The sequence below is a fragment of the Callithrix jacchus genome, chromosome 2 (genome assembly GCF_049354715.1).
Source record: "Callithrix jacchus isolate 240 chromosome 2, calJac240_pri, whole genome shotgun sequence".
Taxonomy (NCBI): Eukaryota; Metazoa; Chordata; class Mammalia; order Primates; family Cebidae; genus Callithrix; species Callithrix jacchus.
Window position 1 is genome coordinate 55,015,053 of NC_133503.1, and position 15,060 is coordinate 55,030,112.

At 44.9% G+C, this 15,060-nt stretch overlaps 1 protein-coding gene across 1 annotated transcript in view; it reads left to right on the forward strand.

Moving 5' to 3' along the window:
• The first annotated feature begins 7,641 nt into the window (after positions 1–7,641).
• Positions 7,642–15,060, forward strand: part of SGCD (sarcoglycan delta) — a 1,112,169-nt gene continuing 1,104,750 nt past the window's right edge. Inside the window, exon 1 of the mRNA XM_078363722.1 lies at positions 7,642–8,368. The gene's annotated coding sequence lies outside the window, so the exon portion shown is untranslated. The remainder of the gene's footprint in view (positions 8,369–15,060) is intronic.

A 15,060-nucleotide genomic window follows, 5' to 3' on the forward strand; every position in this document is an offset into this window, starting at 1 on the left:
TGTATTGTAAAGTTATGTGGGTTTTGACAAATACATAATATCATTTATCCACCATTACAGTACCACATAGAATAGTTTTACCACCCTAAAAAAATCCCCTGTGCTTTACTATTTCATTCCCCTCCCGCAAGCCCCTGGCAAATACTGATTGGTTGATCATTTCTATACCCTTGCCTTCTCCACAGTGTTACATAAAACAATTATATGGCATGTAGCACTTACAAACCGGCTTGTTTCACTGATCAATATATATTTAAGATTCATCCCTATCTTGTATGGCTTTATAGCTCAATTTTTGATACTGAATACCATTGATTTCTGCATATTATATTGATGCACTACAGATTATTTATCCATTTACCCATTGAAGAATATCTTGGTTGCTTCTAGTTCTTAGTGTTTATGAATAAAGTTGCAATAAACATTTGAAGATTTTTTCAAATAAGTTGGGTAAATGCTTAACATTCAGTTTCTTGATTGCATGGTAAGACTGCTTAGCTTTCTACTGTCTTCCATTTTGCATTCTCATCAGCAATGATGGGAGTTTTGTTACTCAGCATCTTCATCAATAATTAGTATTGTTATTCTGACACCATTAGTGTTTAAATTGGTTCAGTTTTGCTTAGTGATCATCCAACTCCAATGGAAAAATACCACCCATCAAACACATACGTGAATTTATAACTGAACAGTTTTGATGGTTAAATGCTTTCCTTTACATAAATTTTTTTACAATTAAAACTTGGCATTTATCACATTTTTTTCTCTAAAGAAATATAAAATACAGAATAGTGTATTGGTTGTTTACTTTAACTTTGAATTAAAATAAGCTGGGCTTTAATCTAGACTGTACCACTTATCTCTGAGGCTACGGGTAAATTATTAACTTGCCCTGCTTTAGTTTCCTAATCTTTAAAACAGAAACAATAATGGAAATCAACTGAGAAGGTGATATACATTTAAAGAGTTACTACATAGAAAGTATTTAGCATGATACCTGGAACATGGCAACCATATTGAGGGAATGTGTTCTTTTTCTGGGTCCATGATGAGGGTGTAGCTTTAAGGGGGAGAATTTCCCCAGCACCATGCCCCCTCCCATCTCTCTCCATCCGGGAGATTCAACGGTTTATGTTTGAATTTCACAGGCCCGGGAAGAAACTAAAAGTCAATCACTCCAGCGCAAGTTCTAAGGAACTCCTTTCATAGCCCAGGGACTTGGAGAAGGTGGGGGTTTCTCCCAGGGTAAAAGTCCCTGCTTCTTCGCCTGCGCCAGATTTTCCAGCTTTCTGGGATCCCCTCCCACATGGTGGGAGCTCCCTCCAGGATTTTCCTTTCTGGAATCCCCTTCCACACTCTTCGTGAAAACCTTTCTCTTCTTTCCTTCTCTTTTCTCTGCCTAAATAAAATCACCTTTCTGCAACACTGTTTTGGGTCCAATATTCACTTTAGGAGCATACGGTGTACATGCAGTGGCCCTACCACTTATTCCTTAAGAGGTTGGAAGCCAAGAACCCACAACGATCACTGGCATCCTAGAAAAACCCAGGTACAATATGATAATTATTATTACTGTATTACTATTACTAGTACTGATATTAGTACTAGAGAAGGCTCTGTTTTTTTTCTTAAAAACTATACACTTTTCAATCCTTCACTTTGAAGCTGCACTGATCTTTGTCACCCAACCATGCCTCATGAAAACAGAATAAACACACTTCACATTCATTAAATTTCTTGCAGCATGATTTTTTTCTACTCCAAAGAGCATGGCAGAATAGATATTTGCAAAGGTAACCTAAGTGTTACAACTCATTGGCTTCCTGTTACTTTTTGTATTACTAATAATCCCTTGCGTTTGCTCAGTGCTTTAGAATTTAAATAGAGCTGGCTTCACATATATTATCTCATTTGCTTCTCAGAACAGATTTCTGAGGTAGGCAGGGCATGCTGAGTAGCCTTTCATTTTGATGAGTTGAAGTAATTTGCCCCGAATTGCATAACAGGTAAGGGCAGAGTTAGGGTCCGAATCAAGGTTGTCTGAATGCTGATTTCAGTGTTCTTTCAAGGAAACCAGGTGAATCTTCAGATGAAATGATACATCAGGCTGCCTGGGACACTCATTATTTCCCATTAATTCTGGAACCACGTAATTCAAATCCAAGCAGTTGGGATCATGGGTGGCAAGGATCTTCAAAAGGGGATCCATTTGTACTTTGGGGCTTTAAATCTGCTATGATGTCACCAATCCTCATGTCTCACAGGTGATCTCCTACAATCTAATATGTGTATAATACGCTCCCTAACGCCATTTCTGAAGCACAAGATTGTTCTTGGCAAGGAGTGTAGTAGCCAGATTTTTACACTGTTTCTGGTACTTACCCCAAACACCTTCCTCACGTTTTATCTAACTCACAAAGCTAAGCTTCTAGCAGTTTTGTTGGTTCTGTGAGTCCATATTCCTGGTTCTGTGTGATTATCTAGGAGTAGACATTTGACTCTAGATGGGCTAATGAGATGCTCTTTCCCAGTAGATAAGGCTTAGGGTCCAGAGACAACAAGTCAAAAAATACTTGGCCGGGCGTGATGGTGCATGCCTATAATCCCAGCACTTTGGGAGGCTGAGGCGGGCAGATCACGAAGTCAAGAGATCAAGACCATCCTGGCCAACATGATGAGACACTGTCTTTACTAAAAATACAAAAATTAGCCGGGCGTGGTGGCATGGTGGTGACTGCCAAGTAGTCCCAGCTACTTGGGAGGCTGAGGCAGGAGAATCACTTGAAAGCAGGAGGTAGGGGTTGCAGTGAGCTGAGATTGGCCCACTGCACTCCAGCCTGGCGACACAGCAAGACTCTGTCTCAAAAAAACAAAAAACAAAAAACCCAGAAAACCTGTGAAATGCATGGGATGGACATTTTCTGCCACAGAAGCACAGATGCAGAGAGTTCTTTTGAGAAAGAAAGAAATATAAGCATAGCAAGACAATGAGTTAAAAAGGAGCATAGATACAGATATAGAGATGTATAGAAAGAAACCATATGAGATTGAGACAGGTTTTGTCCCGACATTCCAGTCCCTTCCAGACTGGAATTTCCATGTGTTACTTTCCATGTGTTACTTGAACTAATTCTTTAATTTTCTGCCCTCCATTCTAAACTGGAGGGCATATATTGGTGTCTGTTATTCTGACAAAGAAAATAATCCTAATTTATACAGGGAGTGAAATTCTTCTAATGCAAAACTTACTATTGAGCTGTGGCCAATGCAGCTGTTAACAACAGCATTAGCTTTCACTTATGGCCACCACTTGTCAGTTTGTGGATTCTACATACCAGGATGTACTCAAATTACTTAATAGTATTTCTACCTTGATACAAATAACCCTTTAAAGCATCCCAGAATCTCAGCAAAAGGGGTTACGTCTCAGGTCAGCTATTTCAATCCAACCAGAATTCTTTTCTTCCATTTCCCTGTGGGGTTTTGCTTAAAATCTTCCATGGCTGGGAAGCAAAGCATAAGAGAGTGAGCATGGATTTAGATTAATCCAGCTCTTTGTTCAAAACCTGCTCTGCAACGTTCCAGTCTTAAAATCCTAATTACTTAGCCTCTATGACTCTTTCTTTCCTCACTTGCAAATGAAGATTAAAATGTTCTACTTTATGGATTTTTTAATGGAGATTTTATGGAACAACATATGCAAAACACCTGCTCTACTGCCTACTCTATAGTAGATACTTAATAAATGTTATTCATTCCCAGCTTTTTAAGCAATGCATCAGTCATTCTTCTTTATGCTGAAACAGTGGCTCCTAACTATGTAGTCTGCAGTACCCCTATGTAGGATTAACAGACAGTCACGATGATGACTGAGTCAAAAAGCCTGAAATCAAATCCTAGACCTACAGCTTTCTTGCAGAACCTGTGATAAGAGAATGTGTGATAACTTCCTTAGATTCCTTTAAAATGAAGAGCTAGACTACTGCACACTGGAGATCCCTTTACAATGTGAAATATTGTCACTCTGATATTTACCCTTTAGGTTTTGATTTTATTTATGTTAAATAAAATATTATACTTTCCACTCTAAAGTGCTATTGGTTGGTAAACAAGTACTTTTCTGCACTATATTTCCTGTGGCAAAAAAAAAAATATTCTGACTTCAAAATAAGTCATTGTAAATTTTTGAAAGATCTCATTGTCAAGTATCTTTAAACGATCAGACAAAAATCTGCCTCAATCCACGTAATTAGTCCCAGTTCTTCCTTTACCTTGATCAGCACCTCTGGTCCCAGAATAATATCAGGTGTGCACTAACTTGTTTGTCCCTTCCTAATTGCCTTTCCTCCTCTCATAATATGTGATAGCCACTCAGATGCTTTCCTTCATCTTAAGCCCCTATAGCCTGAAATTTTGTGATGCCATAAAGGTGAACTCTATTGGAAAATGAGATTCTGGCTGACAGTGGAACATTGGAATATATGATTGTTTTAGAAATGACTTTTTCTAATAGTCCATTTATGATGTTTCAGTAAACTGGAGTTTGGATAATTATTTTCTTGGCTTAGGCCTCTCCTACATGCCAAGCCTCACCCTTGCCCTCCCTCCACTTGCTCTCCGTCCCAGTCCCTAACTTTAATCAATGTATGCATTCATTGATTGATTCACTCCTTGAATATTTATTGAGTTGCTACTACATATAAAACCCTCTGTTAATTTCTGACTTGTACTTCAAAGATAAAAAATAACTGAACCTTGCCCTCAGGGAACTCACAGGCTAGTTGAAAGAGATATGATACACGTATATATGAAACCAAAAACTGAGGAAGAAATAATATCACGGCTCAATATTTTTCAAACCATAAATTGCAGTCCATTTGCAGGACATGAAATCAATCAGTAGGTCATGACCAGCATTAAAAAAATAAATTGAATAAAAATATTTGACTGAGTCACAAATTAAGGATACATGTTGTTTTGTGAAAGTTTTAAGTTGCGTGTGTGTGTGTGTTTGTGTGTAGGACTATAGTGTAATATGAAGGGTTTTTACTATGCATCTGATATGATTTGGTTCTGTGTCCCCACCCAAACTTCATTTCCAAATGTAATTCCCATGTGTCAGGGAGGAACCAGGTGGGAGGTGATTGGAGCAAGGGGCTGGTTCCCTCATGCTCATGTTCTCATGATAATGAGTGAGTTATCACACGAGCTGATGGTTTTAAAGTGTGACACTTCCTTGTGCTCCCACACACTCCATCCTGCTGCCTTGTGAAGAAGATGCCTGCTTCTCCTTCGCCTTCTGCCATGATTCTAAGTTTCCTGAGGCCTGCTAGCCATGCTTCCTGTCAAGCCTGCAGAACTGTGAGTCAAGTAAACCCCTTTCCATTAAAAATACTCAGTCTGAGATAGTATTCTTTATAACAGTGTGAGAACAGACTAATACAGCAACACACTGAAAAGTCTGAAGACACTAGCTTAGGAGAGAAACAGATAAAGAAACCCTCTCAAGCTTAATGTGTCTATGACTCAGCCACGAATCTTGTTAGGATGGTTTCTAATTCAATTCCTGTGTGCTGGGGACTGAGATTTTGTTTCTGATAAACTCCCAGGTGCTGATGTTGCTGCTGATCCACCCAAGAAGAAAAAGTGCTAGATGGAGAGACTATTTCCAGAGGAAGAACCTGAGGAAGTCCCTGAAGTCATTCGTTTGTGACTTCAAGTGCCTCCAAGGAATAAAAGAAAACATGCTTCTCCCTTCTTTCTCTCGTTTTTGCTTTTGGTTGATGGATAGAAATCCTAACTTACCCATTCTTCACTAAGGATTGTTGCTGTCCGGCTTCCAGGTGCTGAATGTTAAAACCAAGGGACCAGATCTGCTTCAGACCAGTTACTGTGAAAAGCTCCACTGTTTAATCTGAGGGTTGGTTCCCAGTTTTCCATCGTGTTTTAAACATTGGTGCCTTTCCATACAATGTCCCCTGCAATTAACAGCAGAGTCCTTCCTATAAAGAAGGTTTTTAAAAACAGAAGCAAGAAGAGTTTTATTTAGTCTACCTTCTACCGGCTACCACATTACATCAGGGTTTCACTTGCATTCAGATAGCTGCCTTGACTTCCTAATGGTTTTCTCTGCCTAAAGTTCCTTTTTTGTCTCCCTCTACCCGCCCCCTCTTCCCCTCTTAAACCATCCTGTACAGGGATATATTGATCAAGCTAAAATGACGCTTCCATTATTTTCTTTTACTGTTTAAAATCCTTCAGTGTCCCCCCCTCCCACCCATTGCTTAGGCAAGCTCTCTGCTCCTGCCAAACTTGTTTGCTGCTTCTCCAATGTCTTTCTTCATCCTTTCTTTTGACCTCTCACATCCTCCTCTCACTTTTCCAGCTATTCGAATCCTGCCAACTCTTTAGGTTTTAGGTTAAATCCCACTTCTTTCATAAAGCCTTTTTTGGAAACCCCAGAGGGAATGAATATCTCTGTCTCTCTCTCTCTCTCTCTCTCTCTCTCTCTCTCTCTCTCTCTCTCTCTCTGTGTGTGTGTGTGTGTGTCTTTCTCCCTTGCCCCTCTTTTGCTGTCTCATCTCAATAATGCCAAGCATAATTTGTGTACTGGCGTATGGCAGAAAAAGCCTGGAATTGGCAGGAGCAGACCAGAGTGGGGGCTGACCAAACTGGATGTGAGTGACAGCGGGCAAGCCACGTGTCTTCCCTGAGGCTCAATTTCCCCATTAAGATGAGAGGATCAGAGATGCTGATCTCTAAGTAATTGCACATGGTGTCCAGTATTACGTGTGTTTTGCTAACTTTGTTTCTTTAAAGTTCTCATTTTCTGTTACTGTGAAATGTTCTTAATTGTCGTTCTTGTTAGTATTGCGCTATTGCCCATCTTTCAAATTGTCATTTAATTTTTAAATTCTCGTGTTTTTGTTTTTCTTACTCATATTATAAAGAAACCTCATTTTATGGCTAGGGCAATGAGGCCCAGGGAGAGCCTGCCTAAGGGCACGCAGAGCAGAGAATACATTACTCCCAACTAGGGAGGGCCCTGTGCTCCGGACGCTGCCCGGCGTCGCTCGGAGTGGGTGCTCACGAATTATTTGTCAATTGATTGGAGGTTGCCAGGCCCATCTTGCGTGACACCTCCCTTCTCCCTGGAAGGAGAAACCCTTGGAGTCTGTTGGTTAACGGGAAAAGTGCTTTCTCTGGGAGGAAGGCGGGGCAAGCCGGAGCAAGCTCTCGCTGGGAATCCGCACACTCCTTCACGCGGTGTTTCTTAACCCCTTTCTTCTCCGGGGAGTGGAGAGGGGGCTCAAGGATACTAGAAACCCGTCTCCTCGGCGAAGACACGTAGTCGCCCCCTCACCACCACGGCCGACTGATCTTGCGGAGTGGATCTTCCCCCACCCCACCCGCGTTTCGCTCGGGCTCCCTACGCTCTGCAAAGGGAGCAGGGAGCTGGAGGCGCCTTGCACACCAGTCTTCCCGGAGCTGCAGACAAGGAGCCCCGCGCCCTCGGGAGCCTCTCGGCGGCTTTCCCTCTGCCGCGCGGCTGTGCAGCCTCTCACCGCCGCCCCCACCCGCAGCTCGCCCTCGCTCCCCACCTCCAGCCCCGCCAGCCGGAGCGCGCACACCGGGGCTCCCGCACGTGGGCGCGCGGGAGGTGGCGGCAGCTGCTGCCGCTGCCGGAGCCCGAGCCCGAGCCGGAGCCAGGGTCCGAGCGGGAGAGATCGCCCTCCATGCTGCGGGCGCTGCGGCCGCTTTCCGCTCAGCCTCGGGTCCCAGGCGAGCCTTGCGAGCCGGCGGAGCAGCGGAGGGGAGGAGGACTAGGACGAGAAGAGGGGCTCGGCGGGCTGGAGCGAGCTGGGCTGTGAGCACTGGGGACCCGCAGCCTGGAGGAAGCAGCCCCGCTCTATCGCGCGCTCTCCGCTCCAGCCGCTACTGGGGGCTCCAGGCAGCGCGATGCCGTTGCGCTTCTTCTAGGCGGCGGCCGGCGGAGGCATTCCGCAGCCGCTTGGCCCGCACCGGCCCCTGTTCCGCTGGCAAATCCCTTGTCTATCCGGAAGGACGCACCCTGCCGCCCAAGCCGGAGCGAGCGCGAAGTCCGAAGTCCGCCCCCAGCGCCTTCAACTTCCCTGTGAGCCCCTCTCCCCGCCGCAGCCTGCGCCAGACCTGGGAGCGATGCGCCCCCAGCCGGGCGGCGCGCCCTCTGCCAACTCGCCACACATGGGATCGACTGCTCTCAGCTGCCCGGCTTGGAGTGCGTAGCCTTTGCCGCGTGGCCAGGAGAGGAGCAAGACACCGAGGCGTTTCGCGGTCTCCGCGAGCACCGGTCGGCTTGGTGGCTGCGGGATAGCGTTTATACCAAGGGGTGAGTAGCCTGCTAGTGGGGGCGCCCTTTACCCCCCAGCTAGTGGCTTGCACGCTGGCAAAGACACGGGAGAAAGTTGGGTCTCCTTGCACCTATCTTGGGATTGGCAGCGGAACGCAACATTGGTTCCTCCAACCCGATTGCCTTCGGGGATTCCCCAGTTCCGTTGTATCTCTAAGTCAAGGAGGGAGTCCCCTTCCGCTTCCCAAGGAGAAAAGTGGCTCCTTAGAGCAGATCGCTGACTTCCTCACCAACGTGCCATTTGGGGCTTTTTCAGCCGCCCGCGCGTTAAGCTAGCTCTCAGCATAAGCGCTTGGAGATCCGCAGCCGCCTGGGCGCGCTAAAAGATCGTGGGCAACCTAGCCCTTAGGGTAGGCTAAACGCCTTCATTGAAGAAAAGGGACTACCGGTATATTAAGGAAAGACTACTACTCTTTTATACCAGACTACTGGTATAAAAGAGAAGTGTAAGAGAGAGAGAGAGAGAGTGTGTGTGTGTGTGTGTGTGTGTGTGTGTGAAAGAGAGAGAGAGAGAGAGAGAGAGAGAGAGAGAGAGAGAGAGAGAGAGAGATATACAGGGGCTCCAGGAAAGGTAGTTCAAGTAGGAGGCGGGAGTGAAATTTATTGCTGACGGATCCAGCACCCGGAGTGCCAGATTGTCTTGATCCGCGGAGCGGTGCAGGTTTAGGGGCACACAACGCAGGGTGGCCTGGCAGAGTCCAACAGGTGGCCTGCGCTGGCTTCCCGTGGCTAGGCGCGGGGGAGGTGAACCGCTCCCTTCCTGAGGCCCGGGCTGCTTCTGCTGCTTCTACAGGCGCATCTGAACATGGGCAAGGAAATGCGCTCCCTGCTTTCAGGCCAGATTTGGGGTGAGTGTGTGAAGCATCCAAATGCCTCCAGTTGGAAAACAGCGGCCTCATTGTGTGCCCGACTGAGGTTTCAACTTGCAGGCAACTGAGAGGCCATTCAGCTGGGCGGCGAGGAGTTGGCTGGTCCTCGGACTTGAGCCATAGCCTTGCCCGAGGTCCCTGGCGGCAGTATCCCAGCTCCTCCGGATGGGCAGTGAGCCAAAACTCAGAGTTTTGCTCCTCTGTACTCCACTGAAAGGAGGGGGAGTTGCAGGACCAGGAGTCCTGCTGGAGTTTATTCTTCTTTACTTGCGTCCTCTGTTTTTATCCTGAGATTCATACACCAGGGCAGGTATGGGCAGGCGTAAATATGATGTGTGCGAGTTGAGTGTGGGGAGAGGCCGAGTTAAAGAGCTGAATGGAAGAAACTAGAGAGAGAACATTCTGCGCCCGCCAGGGAGACAAATTAGGAGAGGGCGCGACTGCACTTTGAAAAAGTTTCACCTGAACTCACCGTTCTTCGGTGACTTCAGGTGTAGCCAAGTGCAAAATGTTTTAATTCCCCAAAGCTGTGGACCCTCCAAAGTAGCATCTTCTAAAATTGCCGCGGAACTTCATTCCTCGGCTTGCTCATTTCTAAGTTGGGAACGGTTATCTGCGTTCATGGGAGAAGCTCAGGAATGTCTATAAAGGAGGTATTTAGAGGTGGGTGTCCAGGAGGAAGGTAGAGCAGGTGTGTGTGTGTGTGTGTGTGTGTGTGTGTGTGTGTATGGCGTGAGGGGGAATTGGGGAAAAGGAGGAGTTGTCTGGAGCCCACATGCATAGCAGGCACCACGTTTTTACTTAGATAATGTGTTTTAAGGAAGTGGGTTGGCTTTGAGAAGAGTGATGGAGATTTGGGGAAGCTAAAGCTTTCCCAGCACACACTTGGCGCTGTTATGCCACTGCCTGCCCACTTCGCAGTGAGATGTTTGTATATTGGAAACAAAGTGATGACACTCCAAAACACAAAAGAACCCTCTGCTATTGGCGCTTGCCCCAGTGGCTTTCCCTCCTGGGAAATGAAGTTCTGGAGACCACAGCTGTTTAGCCTTGCTGCCTTTACTCTGGAATTTTGCTGCATCCTTCCAGCCCCAATTCAGTTTCCCTCCGAAGAAGAGCCCTCCTCACGCAGGGCCTCTGGCAGCAGATCATCAAGGGCATCTAAGTAGAGTGAAGTCCTGGACGTGTAGCACACACTGGGTGATTTAGCATGGGGCGCATGCCTTATCAGAAACATGCTCCCTGGAGTCTTGGCACTCGAAAGGGAGCCAGGAGCTGGGGGCCTAGAGGAGAATGGGCAGGCAGATATTGTGTATTACAAAGAGACAGATGGATAGTAGTACAGAATTAGAGTAAGAAGAAAAAGGAGAAAGAGAAGCAGCACAAAGAGGGAGGGAGAGAGGGGCAGAGAGAGATGACAAGAGAGGCAGAGATGCAGAGACAGGGAGGGCAGAGAGAAGACAAGAAAGTTACAAGGTAGGCGGGGCAAAGAATAACAGGAGGGAAGAGTGGCAGAGAGAAAGGGAAGGAAGGGAAAATAAATCTGAGGACAGAACAACGTGAGAAAAGAGAATAAAGAGAAAGGAGTGGGAAAAGGGGTGGAGAAGTCAGGTGGGGAGGAGGGAAAGGGTTAGAAAAGAGAGGTGCCCTGAAGTCACATGCTTTTTGTATTTAATTTTTGTAAACTATGCTGCCATTCTAAGGAAGTTGACAAATTCCATATCCTTAAGTAGCCAGCCCTTGATTAGTGTTTGTTTCTCTGAGGAGTCATGAATTACGCAGAAATTGGAAACCCACTTGGAACTCATTGGAGATGACATGAGTACAGGAAGTTTAGATTCTTGGTAAATGCACACATGCATAAGTGCATTTGTAGTCATAGTTTTTGTTTATTTGTAGTTTTCTGGGTAAATACAAGATGGAGAATTGAGGCAGGAGTGGTTCACTGACAATATTTGCCAGTGATTCTCTAACCTTGTTTTTAGAAAAATCTCGGGTAGCTTCTGAGAAACACAGATTACTGGACCCACTCCCTGGGAGCCTGTTCCAATAGGGACAGGAATGTGCTACTTGGAGTGCTCCAGTTGGTTCTAAAGCAAGTGGTCCCTGAATGGGGTTTTGATAAGTGTGGTATAGATGGTATAACACCCTTCCCTATTTTGTTTCTGGATTTCTTCCCAATAGATACTGTTTAGCATCCTATTCTCTCCAGAAAAGCTCATTTCTTGTGAATTTCTCTTGATAAAAGGAGAAGCCCAAGGAAGTTGCTCAGCCAGGGTTACCTTCATGAGCCTCATTAATCACTGTAGTTCCAGGGGAAGGCAGATGACTCCTCTGGTTGACCTTGTCAGGGACTTTCACAACTAACAGGTACTGAGGATTCCTCAGGGCATTGCCTTGGGCATTCTTTATACACTATCTGCCCATTTAACACTCCCAAAAGCTATGTCACAGGCACTGTTATTATCATCTGCATTTTAGCTGAGACTTTGAGAAATTATATAATGTGTCCCAGAAAAGTTACTTTAGTCGTTAGTGGCCTAGCAACTAGAAAGTACAGCGCTAAAATTTGAGCCCAGGTGTGGTTGACTCCAGGCTCTCTGGTCCTAATTATATACCATCATAGCTGCTAATCCTAACACCCCTTTCTAGGCGGATGGAGCCAAAAGATCCTTGGATATCTTTCCCAAGCATTCTCCCTCCCGACTCTACCATTTGAGAAAAACAAAAGGGGCTGAAGAAACTGGGAAGTGTCTTGCCAGAGATTCTACAACCAGTAGGTGCCAGAACTTGGACCAATACCCAGTGTCTGGAGTCTCAGTCCAGCCTTCTCACCATACCCGTAGTTGCCATGCCTGGCTAATCATCAAAGTCACATGCATCTTAGTCAAAACACAAGTTGCTGGACTCCCCTAAAGGCTTACTGAATCAAAACCTTGGGGCAGAAAGCTCAGAGATCTATCTTTTTAGTCCATGCCCCAAGCCTACATCTAGCTATACATTACCGTTTTCCCCAGTTGTTCCCTGACTTCTGGATTCCAACACTGGATCCCTTCCAGACAGCTTCAGGAGAACTCTGAGTCCCTCCTGCTTCCAGCCAAATAGAAATACAGATGGTAGTAGACTCTATGTATGTTGCAGCCCACTGAGGTGCAAGGAAACAAGCAGGCCTGCCTGGAGGCAACTTTGAAAGCTCTTTGAGAAGTGTTGCAATGACAATGATGTTTGTTAAACTCTTTTATTTTCCTGTGCCAAGTCAGAAAGCATTTATAGAAACATCAAATGCTCTTTCAGTGCATGAGTGTTGGTATTTGTACTTATACTTGACACAAAATGATGTCATGAGCCAGGCCAATGTGTCACTATGTCCAAAGTGTCAAGTTCAGTCTCCCAATTTAGTGGATCTAGCTGTGGTGTGAGACACACCCCTTTTCTCCCCTTCATCATTATGCTTTTGACTCCCTCGGAATAGATCAGTGCCTCATTCTGCAGGTAGAGGGGAGCTATTGCACACACACTCTATGTCTTTCTGGCCCACTTAAGCTGTTTTCTCAGTGACCTCAACATCTTTTCCCTTCTATTTCATTGAAAAGTGGCCAAAGGTACCAGACATCTTGTCCAGCAAACTGTTTTGTCATCTTTCCCTTTTCAGATCCAAATTTATCTTTTGAATGTTTTGCTTTTAACCCTGACCTCTTATTCAAGGATGGTAATTGAGCCTTAGGTAGCGTTGGTAAGCAACTCTCTGATACGTGTATTTTAAATAACCTTAGTCATTCTTGACTAGAACATGAACCAAGGAATACCTTACATTTATAATCTGCTTCATTAAATGCTGGATTTTTTTTTTTGCCATTTCAATGGTGAGAACCTACTTTCCTGGCATCACTGGCAGTGGAGAAGTAAAAAGTGAAAGAAAACACTTAATGGTTAAGATTTGGGCCCTGAGTGCAGATGCAGACAACTAGAGGTCAAAGCCTACCCTCACCTGCCTGGCTTTTATAACTTTGGTCTGGTGATTCAACTTCTTCAAGTCTTCATTTCTTCACGTACAAGTTGAAGACAGTAACAGGCTGTCTTACGTTGCAAGGATTAACCTCGATGAATGATTGAAGTGCTTAGCATGGCATCCTGCATACCTGTCAGCTAGTATGGTTACTGCTTTTTATTAAATATTTGCTGTGTGCCAGGCACCATTTAACCCAGGAGCTGACACTGGGAAGGTTCAGAAATTTGCCCAGTTCACACAGAGTCTCTTTTATTTTATATTTATTTATTTATTAATTATTACTACTACTTGTGAGATGGGATCTGGCTCTGTTGCCCAGGCTGGAGTGCAGTGGTAACATGTTGGCTCACTACAATGTCCGCCTCCTGAATCAAACTATCCTCCCACCTCAGGCTTCTGAGTAGCTGGGAGTACAGACATGCACCACCATGAATAGCTAATTTTTTTTTTTCAGGGATAGGGTTTTGCCATGTTGCCCAGGCTAGTCCCAAACTCCTGAGCTCAAGCAATCCACCAGTCTTGGCCTCACAAAGTTCTGAGATTAGAGGTGTGAGCCACTATCTGACCCACACAGATTCTGAGTAGCAGACTGACAGAATCCAGATCTCTCCTTTTTCAACTCCCCCAACCCTTGCTGTTGCATTGCTGTGAGTCACTGTTCCTTATACTTTAAGACAGTGTTGCATATGAAACACATTCTGGTTTGCATTTTAATTAAACCCATTGCAGAGAATGTTAAAGAGAACAGTGGGAATCTTTTGAACTTTGGGGGATAATTTTAGGTGGTTAAATCACCTCCAAATATTTACTTTTACTTTTCTAGCAATTGGAATGTTTCATAGATCCATTCCCTGCTCTGTTGCTTGGCTGACTCCCATCTGTTTATAAGGTCTCAGCAATATCTCAAATTTCCCAAAGAAGCACTATCTTAACATAGATATTGCTTCTTTGGGAAAATCTCCCTTGAGTCCTCAAAGGCTGTGTTAGATGTCTTTATAATGTGTTCCTCCGTTTAAACTCAAGTATACTCGTCTGTTTACTTCTCTGTATCTGCCACTTGTCTATATATAAGTTTCTTGAGATCAGGGCACTGGTTTTATTGGAAGTTGGATCTATAGTACCTAGGACAGTGCCTGACATATCGAACCTCACAAAAGACATTTTTGAAAGACTAATGGAAACTTTGAGCTAATTCTATGTGGTTCAGAAAAAAGTGGCCATTGTCCTTAAATGCTAAAAGAAAAACATCCAAGCCTAGGACTTGAAAGCCGTGAGGTCTCATGCATCCTTAGAGGCACCAGTTCTTCACGTAGGAGTGTAATGGTATCAGTAGTTGTTGATTAACTATGTAAGCTTTGGGCAAGTTTCATTGTGATGTTGCTGAAGATATAATTAGAAGGGACATTCTGATTTATAAGTTAATGTGATTTTATCTGTACATTTAATTAGTTGCTCGGAAAGACACATTTGTTTCTCAGCCCAAAAGTTTTAATAATTAATAGGCTTTCTGGAGTGAGAACCAAGGTTAGAGATAATCTAGTCCAATCAATTTGAAGAAGAGATGAGGAAACTGAGGCTCAGAGGTGTCCCTTGTCTGAGGTCACCCAGCAAGGTAGTGCCACCACTGCTGTGAGTGCCAGTGGTTTCTGGCTGCTGGCCCAGGACTCTTCATGCCCTGCTGAGAGTGATTAACACATGCATGGTGAGCTACTTGTTTGCTTTGAAGACTTGCTTGCAAGCCTTCTGCGTAGTCAGATACACAGCCTGCAACTGCACAATCCCCAGGTGAAGAA